The following is a 15,704-nucleotide window of genomic DNA, read 5'->3' as shown; positions in this document are numbered from 1 at the left end:
TATATAGAAAGAACCACACCATGGAATTAATGGTGTTCTGTTTTCAGATCCAAGCAAAGGGAGATAACACTTATTATTTTAGTACTACAAATAAAAGGAGGTAGTCCACAAATAAATTTTACAAATTGTAGTTCGTCTATTTATAGCAATCCCCCACCCTTCCTTTACATGGCCATTTGGCCTAGAATGGAAGAAGAGGGTTGAATCAACATTTTCTGCCCGATTTTGGTAAATATTCATGTTTGTGTATCTCAAAATTGCAGTAGGCCACCTCATACAAAAACTAGAGCAAACATGACCATTTGTTGCTCTGTCTATAGTGAAAAGCGTTCAGGCCAGCGAAAATTTGGGGAAAAGAATTTAATGGCGGCCTGCTTTGCATATTCTCTTCAAAACTGTTCCCTAAAAGACATCGACATATAAAGTCCAATTCTATTTTTGTTTGGTTTATTTAGTTAGACGGTGTATACTCTTCACAAAAAGTATACAGGTTGTGATATTACAAATAGTCATGGATACTTGAATGCTTTGAGAGTATGTTCACAGATGAAGAACTTATCGCCCCAACAGAACCACTGAGCTGCATGTGCGACACGCAATAGCGCCATACACGTGGGAGGGGTTCATTGTTAAATTTGACACTTCAAGGATGGGTTGATGAAAACTGCCGCTTGCTGGTTTATCATATCCATGTTTGGTTTCCGATCGGTTCTTGCATAAGATTTACTGTTTAGACTATCTTTGCTTTATCGTGTTACATTTAATTTGATCGGGAGACGTGTTCGTCGACGTCAACGTCAACCGACAACACTGCAAGAATTGCCCGTGGCATTGCAAGAGGAGTGGGTCAGATGGCCCCAAATCGCGATGAGACGGTTGATTAGGAGCATGCCACGACGAATTGCTGAATGCCTGAGGATTGGTGGAGCAATTACTCATTATTAAGACAAAAATCAAAAACGTCCATTTTCACTTTTGACAGTTTATCTCTTTGCGAGTGAAATTGGATCGTCAGATAAGCCGCCCATATGAACTGTTTATGTCCATGTGTAGTTAATTGGCCTGTTATTAACATACACTGGTTACCTCTAATAAAAACAGCAGTGCATTTCCGGAGTTTTGTATTGTTTCTGAATATCCCCTACTTTTTTTGAAGAGTATATAAAAGAACTCTTTAAAACAGTTGAAACCGAAATTGGGGACTCCTGCAATCGATGAAATAGTTAGTCCACTTTGTATAAACAATGGCGAATTTAACAAAATATCCCCAGATCCTTATACATTTACGAGGAAAATACGCTTTTCCTGGTTTAGTGCTAATTGTGTTGTTAGGACACTGATTGTAATTTTTAACTGTTGAGGTTGTGCTCAGGATGGATTGCCACTGATCTTTTTCGTTTAATATATCGTCTTATTTATTTTTGCTAATATAAGGTGCTAATGGATTTATAATGTGCTAATTTATTTAGAAATATGTGTGAAACGCTTTTCCTACCACAGTGATTAATCTTGATTTATCTATCGAATTTCGCAGCTAGACGTGGAATTTAGATATAATTTTTTGCACATACCAATTGTTTTTACACAGATATTTTTTCATTGTCTGTTCCCCTTCTCGGGGCCAAGCTAATTTATTTTACACACATATGCATATCATAGATACTTAAAAAGCCAAAGTTCATACAGAATGGTGTCAAATGGTAATAAGAAAATGATGTGTACATGTCTCTCATAAATGATCCTTATAAGCAACATATGTGCCGAATTTGTAATAACTTCATTAAATGGTTTAGAAAAGCATGTCGAAAACGTCTAAATTGGCACAGCCCCACCATTATGGACCCAAGCTAATATATTTAAACACATTTTGAACAAATAAGATTAAGAATGATTATTTCTCTCATAACTACTAAATGTCTACTAAATGGTGTTGAAATGTTTAAGGCAAGAAGTTGAAAACGGATAAACCCACTCTTATGCCACCTGCCTAGATTGAACAAATCTGAATAAACCCCACCATCTAACATACATACCAAATACGGCTGAAAGTGGTTTGGTAGAAATCGAAATGTGTAAAATTGTCCGTTAAGATACACCCGTCCCACCTCTAGCCTATGTGGCTGATTTTAATCCGAATTCTCCAATAAGTTAAAACTTCATTTGAGAATTCTGAATAAGCAACATCCATCCAAAATACCAACGTTGTTTAAAGATGGGTTCCCAGAAAAGTATTTATCGGGTGGTTATTTCCAATAAAAGTATGGCAATTTTTGGTATATATGGAAAGTAGAGATATCCAATCTTACTAGAAAAATACTGGATTCGCCGAAAAACATTCATGGAGCGTATACGGGACAAAAATGTAAGGATTCCCCTAATCAACTTCCCGACGATTAGGAACTTCTGCACGCGTGATGTCAAAGGTCACAAGCGAACAATGAGCGCTTGATGTACAAGTTGATAAACTTTATGAAGAGTTAGACGTACAATACTTTCTGAGATAAAAATGACGGAAAAAGACGCGGGTAGTGGATAATCCGAGAATTTAATTAGGATTCGATATTTGTAATAAATAGTTTGCGATTAAATACATAATCGTCTTATGTATGCAATGAATTCTCCTCTGACTCCCAAGACGTGACGTAAACCTGACCTGGTTTGATTGAATTTTAATAGCAGGGCATTCCTTCGCAATTACAATGTTTGAGAAGGATTTGAAGCATAATTATGAAAAATTAATTAGTTTGAATATGTTTTTGGTCCATATATACCATTAAATCACCCAGTTTGTACGCGGGAACCCATCTTTAAGAGAAGTTGAAAATGTGTCAAAAGTGTAAATATTCCCCTTTATGCTGTCAAAAAGTGTAAACATCCCACATTATGATGTTCCACCACACCCCATATGGACTTATGAATTTCATTTAAACAGAATGAGCTTTATAAATATGTTAACGGACCAGCAGTGTAACATTACGTCAGTGAGATAATAATAAATAACGGGTAAATAAAAGCGTCTAGTCATTCAAAATGTACCGAACGTAAAGATCCACTAGTAAGTAAAATATAAGAGTCGCATTAATACCACACTGCATGGTACATGCCCGTCTCTTTATTAACTAAATTAGTGCAAATAAGAGGTTAAAATTTCGTTATTTTCATAATACCTCTGTGATTCCCATCATCAATTGGTTTCATGGCAACTAAACAGGCTTATTTATGTCATTTTATAGTTGTGGTGGAACCTGACACGGATTGGGGTATGCTTACGCCTTTCGGAGACACCTGGTCCTGTATTATTATCTTTTTATTATTTCAGAAATCTATTTACTATTATCCAAATTTAGAGATTTTGCGGTTTCTTTTTTTTGACTCAGATCTGTTAACCGATAAATTTCAAGGCATAGACGTATTATCTTTTCTGATGGAAATCCATTAGCAGGAAAAGCTAAAAGTTTCCGAAAATGTAAAAACTTGCGTCTTTAATGTATACGGGACCATTGTGGTCAAGTAACTTGATTCTTACACCACAAAAACCATATCTATAAGAAATCAACCAAGAACGTCGAAAGTGGATCCTGTAAGTTCCATGTCAACGTCATTGTGTGGGCCAGTTAACTTTAAGCTGCTTTGTGGCCACCCCTAAAGTGGCCACCCCTTATGTAATAATGGCTTACAATTTCAAATATTTTAAAACATAAATACAATTACCATTCTAGCAACGCGAGCGTTGGTTGAAATGCATATTTTTTCTCTTAAACATACATTATGCAAGATCCATATCTGCCAATTGAAGGTCTTTCTTTAGGCCCGAAATGATATCTAAATTATTATTTAGACATTAATTAACTTATAGAGAGTATAATCAACTTTCGATGTCATCGCTAGCCTGCGATAGTTATTGGATTATAGTCCGATCTGCTGCTCAACGCTCATTAATGATTAAATCAAAAAAATGGATAATCGAGACTATTTTTTTATCGTACCAACTTTAGACTAGGCCCAAAATTCAATCGCTCAATTCTCGATTCAGAGTGGATCAATTTGACTGGAATTTTCAGCAAATTCCCTTTACATTATGTAGTTTTTAACTATTATATTGAGAACTTCCAGCTTTTTATCTAATCTCCTATAATATATCTTTGTATGCCTAGCCCATACAAAACCATCAGTAAAGCCCCCCCCCCCCGTCAGACCAAAGCACGACCTAACAATTTGAGTCGTAAAGCTGGAGAAGGTCTTCCTAGATCGCAAAGGTAGCCGTCAGATCTTGTAGTCCAGGTCGTGCTTGGATCTGTTGGTCCTGGAGACTGGTGGAAACAAGTTCATCAAATTTGTACTGCGATAATACGCGACCTGCTAGAAATTATGAGTCGCTTTGGATCGCCAAAGGATATGAAACTACATGCCTATTTCTGATCATTTTATACTATTCTGCAGAGGTCGTGATGGATCTGGACATGGTCTGTACAGTATCAGGAAGCGAGATGGTCGTGTTGTGGTCGTGATTAGATCGAGTAGGTCTATCAAGGTCTTGTTGGACCTGGACTGGAGCGAGTTTGTGGTAGGATGTAGATCGAGTTGACATGTACCCGGGGATGATACGCTTCTCTTACGATCCAACCTGACCACAACCGCAACACGGTGTACACGACTCCGGCACGATCAGCTCACCACAACATTGACACGCTTCTCGTCAGACAAGGAACAGATCTGGCTTTCTCAGGCTCCCAACTCGACCCAAGCTCGACCTGGACCGTCACGGTCACTCGTCGGGAAGAGATTGAGTTTATGCTTTTCAGCAAGACCTGCTCCATTTTCACCAAGACCTGAGAAGCCTAACTCGACCCAAGCTCGACCTGGACCGTCACGGTCACTCGTCTGGAAGAGATTGAGTTTATGCTTTTCAGCAAGACCTGCTCCATTTTCACCAAGACCTGAGAAGCCTAAATGTGTAAAATTGCTCCGTTAAAATGCACCCACCCCCACCCATTGGCTGATCAACTTCATTTGAAAAAACGGAATAAACACCACCCAAGAAACATACCTACTAAACTAGATAGAAATAAGATGAAAATGTGTAGATTTGTCGTAGGCCCCCTACAGTCAGTATAGAAATATAATCACTTCCAATCCAAATCCTGTCTTACCGGTTCCAGCTCGCTATTTAATAATTATACAAATGATATTTGACAGCTAACTCGTGAATTTATTACCCCCTCCCTTACATATATATATATATATATATGTATATGTGTGTGTGTATATATATATATATATATATATATATATATATATATATATATATATATATATATATATATATATCTCACTCTCCTTCCCGTAATAATTATTTAGCTACGGAATAAAATAAAAATCCCCAGGCTATTCACGCCAACTCTCATACAAAACGGGCCGATTCGAGATTTCCAAAAAGCGTTTGTCTCCCTTTCATTGAGAAACATTCTAGCACATTGACTACATGTACTTCCATTTTGTACTTAAATCTTTTAAAGAAAATAAATGCGTAAAACACAGAATGTGCTCAACGCATTACCGCCTTTTTTGGTTATTCTTATGTAGTAAATATCAACAAATGTACATATGTACAACATTTTTTGAAACTCCCCGGCGCCCTTATTCCTTAAGAAGTTGGAAACGAATTGGGGCTTAACGTCCTATTTTTCTGTATCAATCGGGAAAATGAAGTCAAGTCTTCGTCCCCATGGAAATGGTGCAGCGGCTTTTGTGCCTATTCTTTTTCGAATTCCAACTGCCAGTGGTTTTCGTTTAAGTGCACGCCAATGTGTACATTCGAAAGACTTGAAATTTAAGTCATCCAGCCAGCGTCGTAGATAAAATAGTAAATTAACTATAATATAATAAAATTCATATTATAGGTTTTGTTAGAAACATATAAATTACTACCGAATGTCAACTATTTTACAAGCAACTATAAATTGAAAGTCCTTAGTTTACAGCACATGTATTTACTGCAATAACCAGATGCCAAAGATTGCCATTCAATTTGGACTCTTCGCGTATTTCGCCCAACATACCTGATTAGAAATTACAGTAAATTACATTATTATATGCGTTGCGACCCAATTGTGTCCATTTCTAGGTGCCAAAGAATAGGGATTTAGCTCATTTTATTTTAAAACGAGTAAACCAGTGCTACTATACACAAGGTATATTGAATAGATAGCCATACGGTCGCTTTGTTACACAAACCATTTCACGTTAATGTATCGATATACAGTTAAATGTATTTGATTCGCATAGCTAAGCCTTATTGCACTTGACTGAACAAAAGCTTACAATAATAATTCATACTCTAAAAGCATTTGTTGAAATCCAATATAGCCATATTAATATTGCGTTTTCAGTTGTCAAAAAACAAACTTACTGTTGACAATTGACGCGCGCCTTTCACCCAAGGGATTGCAGGTTGTCAGTGGTATTTTCTGTTATTATAATATTCAACATTGTAGATAATATGATTTGTTATATGAAAAAACTGCAGATTTTTTTTAATTCGCCCATATCTAAATATTGGAAACATTTTCCATGTTAGTTTTTGATTAAGTATAGCTGATATTGACACTGAAACATTTTAATTCCAAATTGTATATATGACACACAGCAGTATTTTTTTTTTTTTTTTAGAACATTTATGTTGTTACTTAAAGGAGCTAAATCTCTATTCTTTGGGAACTAGAAATGGACACAAATGGGTCGCACCGCATATTATAATGTAATATGAATGTATATAAACTGATTTACATTCAATCGTTTCTGTTTTTACTGTATAATTTCTAATGAGTTACGTTTGCGAAATACGCGAAGAGTCCAAACTGAATGGCAGTCTTTGGCGTCTGGTTATTCTAGTCAACACCGCTAGTATTCATTGCTCATACGGATTGACTTGTGGGATATGTTTAGCCTCGTTCATGGAGTAGCTTCATTACAAATGGCGCTCAAAAGCATTCTGGCACGCGATTCGTCTGTCAATTTCATTGTTTTTTGTTTTGTCTTAAATATTGGATACCAGAAGCCCATCTTTTCACGGTAAGACAACACCATCAAAGTCGATTTAAATTGACCAATAAGTCGTGTTTGCACTGCCGAAGACTGTGGATGATATTGAGTTAGAGATGTGTCTCCTTTAAAAGTGTGGGGGGGGGGGGGTGGATGGCTGAATGGTTAGCGTGCGTGCGCTGTATCATACAGTCTGTCATTGAGTCGACTGGCGTGGTTTCGAATCCCCGGTTGTACGTGACAAGGAGTAGGGTCGCTTGTCCAACCTCGTGGGTTTTCTCCGGGTCCTCCGGTTCCCTCCCAATGCTAAAGACACCTACGCGCAAGCGAATTATTGAAATAAAATTAAACCATGTGTTAGTCCCGAAATGACCTAGTTTGTGTCGAGTGGACGTTAAACCCCATTTCTCTCACGCTCCCTTTAAAAGTGCAACGAAACAGTTGTTTAAATATAAAGGAGCACTGAATATCGATAGGTTATCGCAAAATGGGGAATATCTCTGGTACGGAATATCGATAGGGTCCATTCTCTCCTGACCACAATGGTTCACCCCAAAATTGAAAAAGATACCTAAAAACTGAAGCCTCTAAACCTGCAGCCAATTGTTGACGGACAGGCCGACAGACTGACAGGCTGACGACTATATACGCCAAAAACTACGTATATATAAAAAAAACCCATATCAACATACTAATGTACATGTACGTTAACTGAATTAACGGTGACTCATAAAAATCCCAGGGGGATCACGTGGCTAAGTGGGTAAGACGCTAACTCGCTAGCCTGGAGGTCGGGTGTTCGATCCCTGCATTGGCTGAGAAAGTTCATCCAGATTTTCCGGCGTGGTTCTCCCTTGTCAATGATGCAGGACGGAGGGGCTGGCAAGGAAAGCTGTCTAGTCGTTCGGATGGGACGAAAAACCGAGGTCCCGTGTACACATTGGCGTGCACGTAAAAGATCCCTTGGCAGTTGGAATTCGATATAAGAGTGGGCCGTAGTGCCGCTGTCCGGGCAAAATTTCCCTCATAGCACACTGTATGGTGTATGCCCGTCTTCATTAGCCCAGGTTAGGAGCAGAACAGTAGGACGTTAAAACCCATTTCATTTCATTTCATTTCATAAAAATCCCGGGCAATTCTTTCCACGACTTATTGAATTCTCTGGATGCTCTAAACCACTTTGCAATATCAATTTGCGTGATTATTATTTTGACTAATTCAATTTAATATCTAATACTAGAACACCTTATTAATTATTCTAGATTCAACAATACTACTTCACACTGGACGTTGACAAAGCTAATGAATGAGATTTGCTCTTCCTTGCGTTGTCGTTGTATATAATATAGGGAATGGTTAATGAAGTTTAGGAGCTCCTCATGTAATAAACTATGCGTGTTTTATCTTTTGAGCAAGGATGGGGAGGGAGTAACATTCATCAAGGTAACAATATTTACTGCACTTTTGTGTCCATAATTTACTGATATACTAGATTCTTACAAGAGTATGTTGAGGCAGTAAAGGGGTTTTGGTCTTGTAAAATTGTTCTGTAATTAGATACAGAGAAGACACTATATTGCTTTGCGTCATAGAATAATATGCCTGACAAACTAGATAACTGTATTAATCGTTCAAATCGGGATACATTTAGCACAAAAAATGCATAGGTGTCCGTTTAGGGTCATTTATTGAGAAAACCACGTTATCCACTTGAATTTTCAAAATTAACGCCATTTTCCAAGATGGCTGCATTTTTCGGTTTTTCTTTCACAGAATTTTACCCACTGACTGATAGCGAGGATTTTTATACGTTCTATATACGTACGTCGTTTTTTATGTCCGTCGTCTATTATATCGTGATTTCGGATTAACTGGATTGTGGTGCACATCGGACGACAACTTCTCGGGTTATTGCCCCTGTCTTTAACGCATAACTTGAAATATGTACTATGTTTGTGGACTCATGAGACCACAAGCCTCTAAAGTCCGATTCTAAGGATCAAAAGATCATGAAGAATTTCGATTTTGGTCTGCATCAGATCGTAATACCTCCGTCAGACCGGGGTGGCGTCTTATTTACTGCGACGCTACGGCGACGGAAAATGGTCACAGAGCGCGCCAAGATCGCTATAAGCGCGGTGGAAACACCAGATATCGTACTGTGGTCTCCATGGTCGCCAATGATCGCCGAATCACGGCGTTTGTTTTAAGCATGTTCAAAACAAACGCCAAGGTTCTGCAATCTGACCTGGAAAGCTGCAAGAACGCGACTTTTTTCAAGTTTGTATTTTTTGGGGACATTTTCTCGCGTTGTGTTTACGTTTGCTTGCAACCATGTGCATTTTCTGGTCGCTGGACTGTCGCAGCAGTGCACTAAAGACGAAGCCCCGGTCTGACGGGGGCATAACTGCTTAGTTATGGATTGTACACATTAGGGCCCACAGTTTTTGTACGATTCAGATGAAAATTAAAGTATAGGACAATTTAATGATATTTCATTGCCCGAATGTCGTCCATCTTGGCTAATGGTTTTTTTTAAAAAGAGTAGTTCCCAATAAGTATGAGTGCCTATTGTGATACCTGTATCCACATTTGGACGATTCCCCTAATCGTCAAACATGCTATCGGGGCCCTAATTCACGAAAACTTAAACTAAGATACATTCGAAATTTTAAGAAATACTGCAATTCGATTGGCTGACCAATATGCAAATTGGATATATGCAAATTGATTTTACTGTACATTAACAGGATGCGGAAACTTTCTACATTCACAATTCCATTGACAGACTGAAAATACAAACAGGTCACAGAGGTACCAACAACACAAGAACATTTATTTTAGTTTCCAGAAAATCGATCGAAGCAGAAGATGGTCAAAACATCCAAGATCCGAACGGTTTCATCCTGATAACCTTTTTAAGTCTTAATTCCATTTACCAAGCAATGATGGCTCCTGAAACCAATACTTATGTAATTATCGGGGTCTTAATGATATTACGAGTACAAAACCCGTCTCAGAAAGCTAGCTGGGTCAAAGACAATTTGGAAACAAATGCCTGGAAATGAATGATTTTGTGAAGACTCTTTAATCTGTAAGATTTTATTAGTGGATTAAATGAATGGGTCATCATTGTTTATTTGAAGTGGAAGGATACGTGTCAATGATATCCGGGTAGCTTCCAACAAGAATAGTGAACAGCTAAATGGCTAAAAGGGTAAAGATAAGTTGTTGAAAACAAAGATAAATATACTTATCTCTGAGGTAAATTCAATTCTGCTTGTATAGAGTCATTTGGAAGCCAAGGTGGCTCAGTGAGTCTACCACTGACTCAGTAGCCAGGAAGTGCAGGGTTTGATCCCGATGTTGACCGAGAAATTCACTTGTCGGATGGGACGTGCACATGGTGACGTGAACGTAAAAAGGACCTTGACAGTTCAGAAATAAAGTCTCTCGATTTATCTGGTGACTTGTGTCATCCATGGGCAAAGTAAGCGGTATAAACGATTGTTGAAAAAATATATTATATCACAAGATCGGTGTAACTGATGTGATGAGCGTAACCTTATGTAGATATCCATCTCTACCAATCAATACACCAGATTTAATCAAATGATCACCCATTTTTCACAAGGATTAAAAGGAAATTCTTTGTAATGAAATGAGATGCTCGACTTTAATCAAGATGACGTAATTATGTAACGGGATGAGATGTATACACTTGTTCTTCAAATCACCATTCATCAAGTTCCACCGTCTTCCGCTAAATTGAGAATACGTGTTGGATGTCAGTTTTCGTCGTAATTTTGTATTTCTGTACACTTTCGTAAAGTATGGATAAAGTTATAAGCAAAGTCAGTAATATGTAGGTATTTGCTTAAGGGCAATGTACAGAAATCAGATTCGATCTATAATTTGGCAAAGATGTTTCCCTTAAAATGGGTTTCCGAAATCGTGAAAAAATGGCGTACTAGTGTTGTGCATTGTCAATATACTAGTTCGTAGTTAGGCGGCGAAATAAGCCATTGCCTGCTTGGTCCATGCGTAAAAAGCCCGCGCATGGACCAAGCAGGCGGGGGCACAGTCAGAAGATTCCTGTCAAAAGTGTTGTCATAGTTATATTCAATGACATCGTTCAGTGTAACTTTTTCTTTACCCGCAATTTCCCAAATAGTATGCCATTTGCTAATACCATACCTAAAAAGACAAGAACGGCAAAATTTAAGACTTTTATTCTCACAATCAGTAATGGTTTTATAATGTCAAAAACATACCACTGTACAAAGAAGAATTCAAAATGTGTTGATGTTCCAGTACAACCGATAAAAGACCTGCCATATTAGATAACGAAATTGTCTGAGCATGTTGTAATATACTGTTCTGTCAATATCATACATCTGACGCGTATCTGGCATCATGCATCTTAATTATCCTGGTCAATGGTCATCACCGTTGCCAGGAAAGCCGGTGATCAGTATACTATACTGCCCATGGGCGCAAAAAGGGGTAGGGAATGTCTGCAGATCAATCGTCTCGATTATACTGACTTAATCGGTTTCAAATATTTATAGTATGTCCTACATACGAACGTTGTGGCTGATGTGTACTCACAATTAAATAGACGAATTTAGTTTCTGTATGTTGGGTAACTTTACGTCGTTTTGTTTACCTTCAAAGATCACAACAAATTGCAGCGATTTCATTGGCTGATAAGTCCGTCAGCAGTTATTTGCCAGTTGTCGTCGCTGAATCCGCTACAAAATAAAATCCTAAATTAAGAACATATTTTGATTATCTGTTTTGCAGGTTTTTCGCGTGCATGAGCCCATTTCGGCAACTTGGATACTTTATTGAATTTTTAAAAATAGTATTGGCCACAAGACCGATGGGCGGAACAAAAAGTCATAATAATCTGAAACAGCTTCTGGTTTGTAACTAAGATAACTTCGATGTTCACTTTAACAAATACAATCGTTGTTGGGATTTGTTCCTGTTTGCTTACTACACTTTATTATTTATTGTTTTTAGGGTTTTCTGAGACTCTATCCGGATTATCGCCCTTATTGTTAAAATTGTTTGACGTTCAAACATGACGTCAACTGGCAGACTATCGTCATCCAAGAGACGACAACCGTCAATGCCGGTCGCATTATTTCTGTTATGTCTTTCTTGTAAATCTTTGTTTTTTCATTTTGAGTAAAACCTGTATGATGACAGACCCGGGACTGTACAGCGCAACCACCGGATCCATTCTCTTGATTTGATATTTGTTGTTTATTTCTTGCAATGTCTATGTATTCTGTCTTATCTGCAGGTTCATCTTTTCGGTTTTGTTTTGCGCGTAGTTTGGTCCTCCTGCACTTTCTATTATAATATCGGTTCGCTATCAAATAATACCTTTCATTTGTCAGTCTGCCAGTAATTAAACGTATCCTTCAGCCTTTTAAACCAAATACTTTATAGTGATATTCTGCCAATCATAGACCACATTTTTTTCTTTTTTTCTTTTAAAGCCAGTCTCATTAGCCCATTATTTAACGATAAGACGAATATATCTTTCAGTAGTACTAAAAGTTGTCAATGTCAATTCATCGCCTAACATATAGTCCTCACATTGGACTTATTCAATCATTTCTCCTCCAAAACAAGAAATGACACCAATTTAAATAGCATTAAAGTGTAAGTCTTTCAGTACACCATTTGAATAAAAGTAATCAGTCGTTATCTTTATCCTCATTTTAAAACTAATTACTCTAAACCGTAAAAGATAAGGATGATCTAAACGTACTAATTAGAACTTCTCAAACTTTTTTTATTTGCTGTAGTGAAGAAACTTCCAGCACTGAATTTTAGTTTTTGCTTGATTTGACATAGTACCTACTTCTTCTTCGTTGTACTAGTATTTTCAAGTGTGTAAACTTTCAGTGTAATTAAGAGTAATTAAAATCGGGTATTACAAATTAATGAAACAATCCGTTAAGCTGCACGCTATATCAAAGACTGGTGTGTGGTAATTACAGCCCACTTTGAAATATACTGTCGATAGGAAAAATAAATTCACCTGTTTCTTTACATCACCATCAAACGATTCCTTGAACACGAAGAGTCAATTTGTCAGTTAGAATGCGCCAGGGTACCAATTTTTTCAGTATATTTTCAGTAACTAAGCACAGATTTGTCGTTTTTTCTTCTATCGAAGTTTAGCTGGTAATATAATTAACAACGCCTGCCGAGAAAACATTTCAATGATAAACTCTCAAAGTCATTTATTTATATAGTTTACATACCACGTACACTGTGTATATGTTTTCAAGTATAAAAATGCTTTATAGGTAGTTTTATATCAGGATATATTTGTAAAATTTAAGGATTTTGAAATTAATCAGGGAAATGAATTGGAGTTTAACGTCCAACTTTTCTGCCCTGACTGAAATAGGATTAAAAAGACGGGTGTACTGCATACAATGTGCTATGAAGATAATTATTATTACAATAAGGATGCTAGTACCTATGTTTCTCTCTCAGATCTATCTAGGTAAAATATCGCCATTGGTTGAAAAGAACCAGGTTTGATAAATTGATAAATTCTGTAGATTGGTACTAGATCTGAACACATGACGTCACTTTTGTCAGGTCATTGACCTACCTATATGACAAAAGTGGGAGCTTGTTCTATCCACGTTGTTAATTTATTTGCCAAATTAGACTGAGAAACGGGCCAATACATGCCACGAAACTGTAAAAACCCATTTATTTTTGTCTGGTTTGACTAAGAGGGTTCATCTAATAATGTATTTTTTTTCTTTCAAAGATCAGTACTCTTCGGTTAAGTTGATCGATGATAATTATTTTTGTGTTTTCTCAACGTGGTGTTTTGGTGTCGAAATGAATATAGTCAGTAGACAGAAGATAAAACTAGGTCCACACGGACACATACATTTTTGGTGAACTCCTTAAATTGAGTGGCTACACCGACCTTCACAAACCTTCACATAAAGAGTGGAGATGGGGTTAAACGCCTATTAGACACAAACTTGGTCATCTCGGGACTAACATATCGTACAATTGTATTTCAATAATACGCATTCGAGTAGGGGTCTTTAGCAGTAGGAGGAAATCAGGGTGGCCAGGATAAAACCCACTAAGTTGTTCAGACTACCCTACTCATTGTTACGTACAGACTTGGGATCGAAACCATGCCACTTGACTCAATGACAGATCTTGTGATCTAAAACGCACGTGTCAAAGCACTCGCCCCGCCCCCCATACATGGAATACGGAAAGGTTATCGTATATTAGTCTTAATATTTTGTAAATCTGGTGTTGGTTAGTCATTGACCTCTGCGTATTGTAATAATTAATTCGTTTGAATTCCACATCCCAGACTTTGTGGCTAGTTTGAATCACTATGACATCAAACTCCGTTAAAGTAATCTTTCTTTTGTTTGTATAGTGTCATGATGGGATTCTCAATGACTTTCATATTTCTTGTAATAATATGCAAGCTACTATTTACAGGGTTTACTTTAAAAGCAGGTGGTAAAAGAACGCACAGCCACATAAAATGATAGTATGCCATATCATTTAGGTAGGTTCGTGTAAAAACCTTTGTTTATTTACTAACATTTGGCTATGTTTGTAGTTTGTATGGTAATAACAGTAGACTTATTGGCATTATTGGGATTGGTAGATACTTATATCTGGTAGGTTAGGATCAAATATCTGTTCCTGGTACTACCCATACCCTATTTAACCATAACCTATTTACCCATATCATTTTTAACCATATCCTATTTACCCATATCCTATCTAACCATATCGTGTTTAGCCATATCCTATTTAACTATGTCCTATTTACCCATATCCTATCTAACCATATCCTATCCAACCATACCTTATTTACCCATATCCTATCTAATCATATCCTATTTACCCATATCCCATTTACCAATATCCTATTTACCTATACCATATTTTACCATACCCTATTTACCAATATTCTATTTACCCCATCCTATTTACCAATATCCTATTTATTTATATCCTATTTACCCATATAATATTTAACCATATCCTATTGAACCATATCCTATTCCATACCCTTTTTAACCATACCTTATTTAACTATATCCGTTTTACCTATATACTATTTACCCATATTCTATTTACCCATATCCTATTTAGCCATACCGTATTTATTATTCATGTCTGATTTACTATTCTTCAAACGATCACACATGGGTAACGACTTCATTATTAAGTATACATTTAACAGATACTGGTCGTCACCAAATGGGGGTCAGGCAGAAATTCCTGACCTTTCAAGTGAGCTTTCCACTCGTCAGATTTAGCAGCTGACAAGGCATGTATTTCTGCTCATACGGATTAAACGGAAAAACGAGATCAATATTAGTGTGCACGTAAAATAACCCTACACACATGACAGTGGTAAATAAAACGGCATGTTAGCCTTAATTTGACCTAATGACATTAATTAAAGGAGCAGTAAGTCTTTAGTTTGGATGAACTGTTGAATTGTTTTGATCGGGTGGTGTTACTTTAGTTTGGATGAACTGTTGAATTGTTTTGATCTGGGGGTATTACTTTAGTTTGGATGAACTGTTAAATGGTTTTGATCTGGGGGTGTTACTTTAGATTGGATG

This window comes from Patella vulgata, chromosome 2, assembly GCF_932274485.2.
Source record: "Patella vulgata chromosome 2, xgPatVulg1.2, whole genome shotgun sequence".
Classification (NCBI taxonomy): Eukaryota; Metazoa; Mollusca; class Gastropoda; family Patellidae; genus Patella; species Patella vulgata.
The sequence above is the reverse complement of the archived record's forward strand: the minus strand, read 5'-3'. Positions refer to the sequence as shown.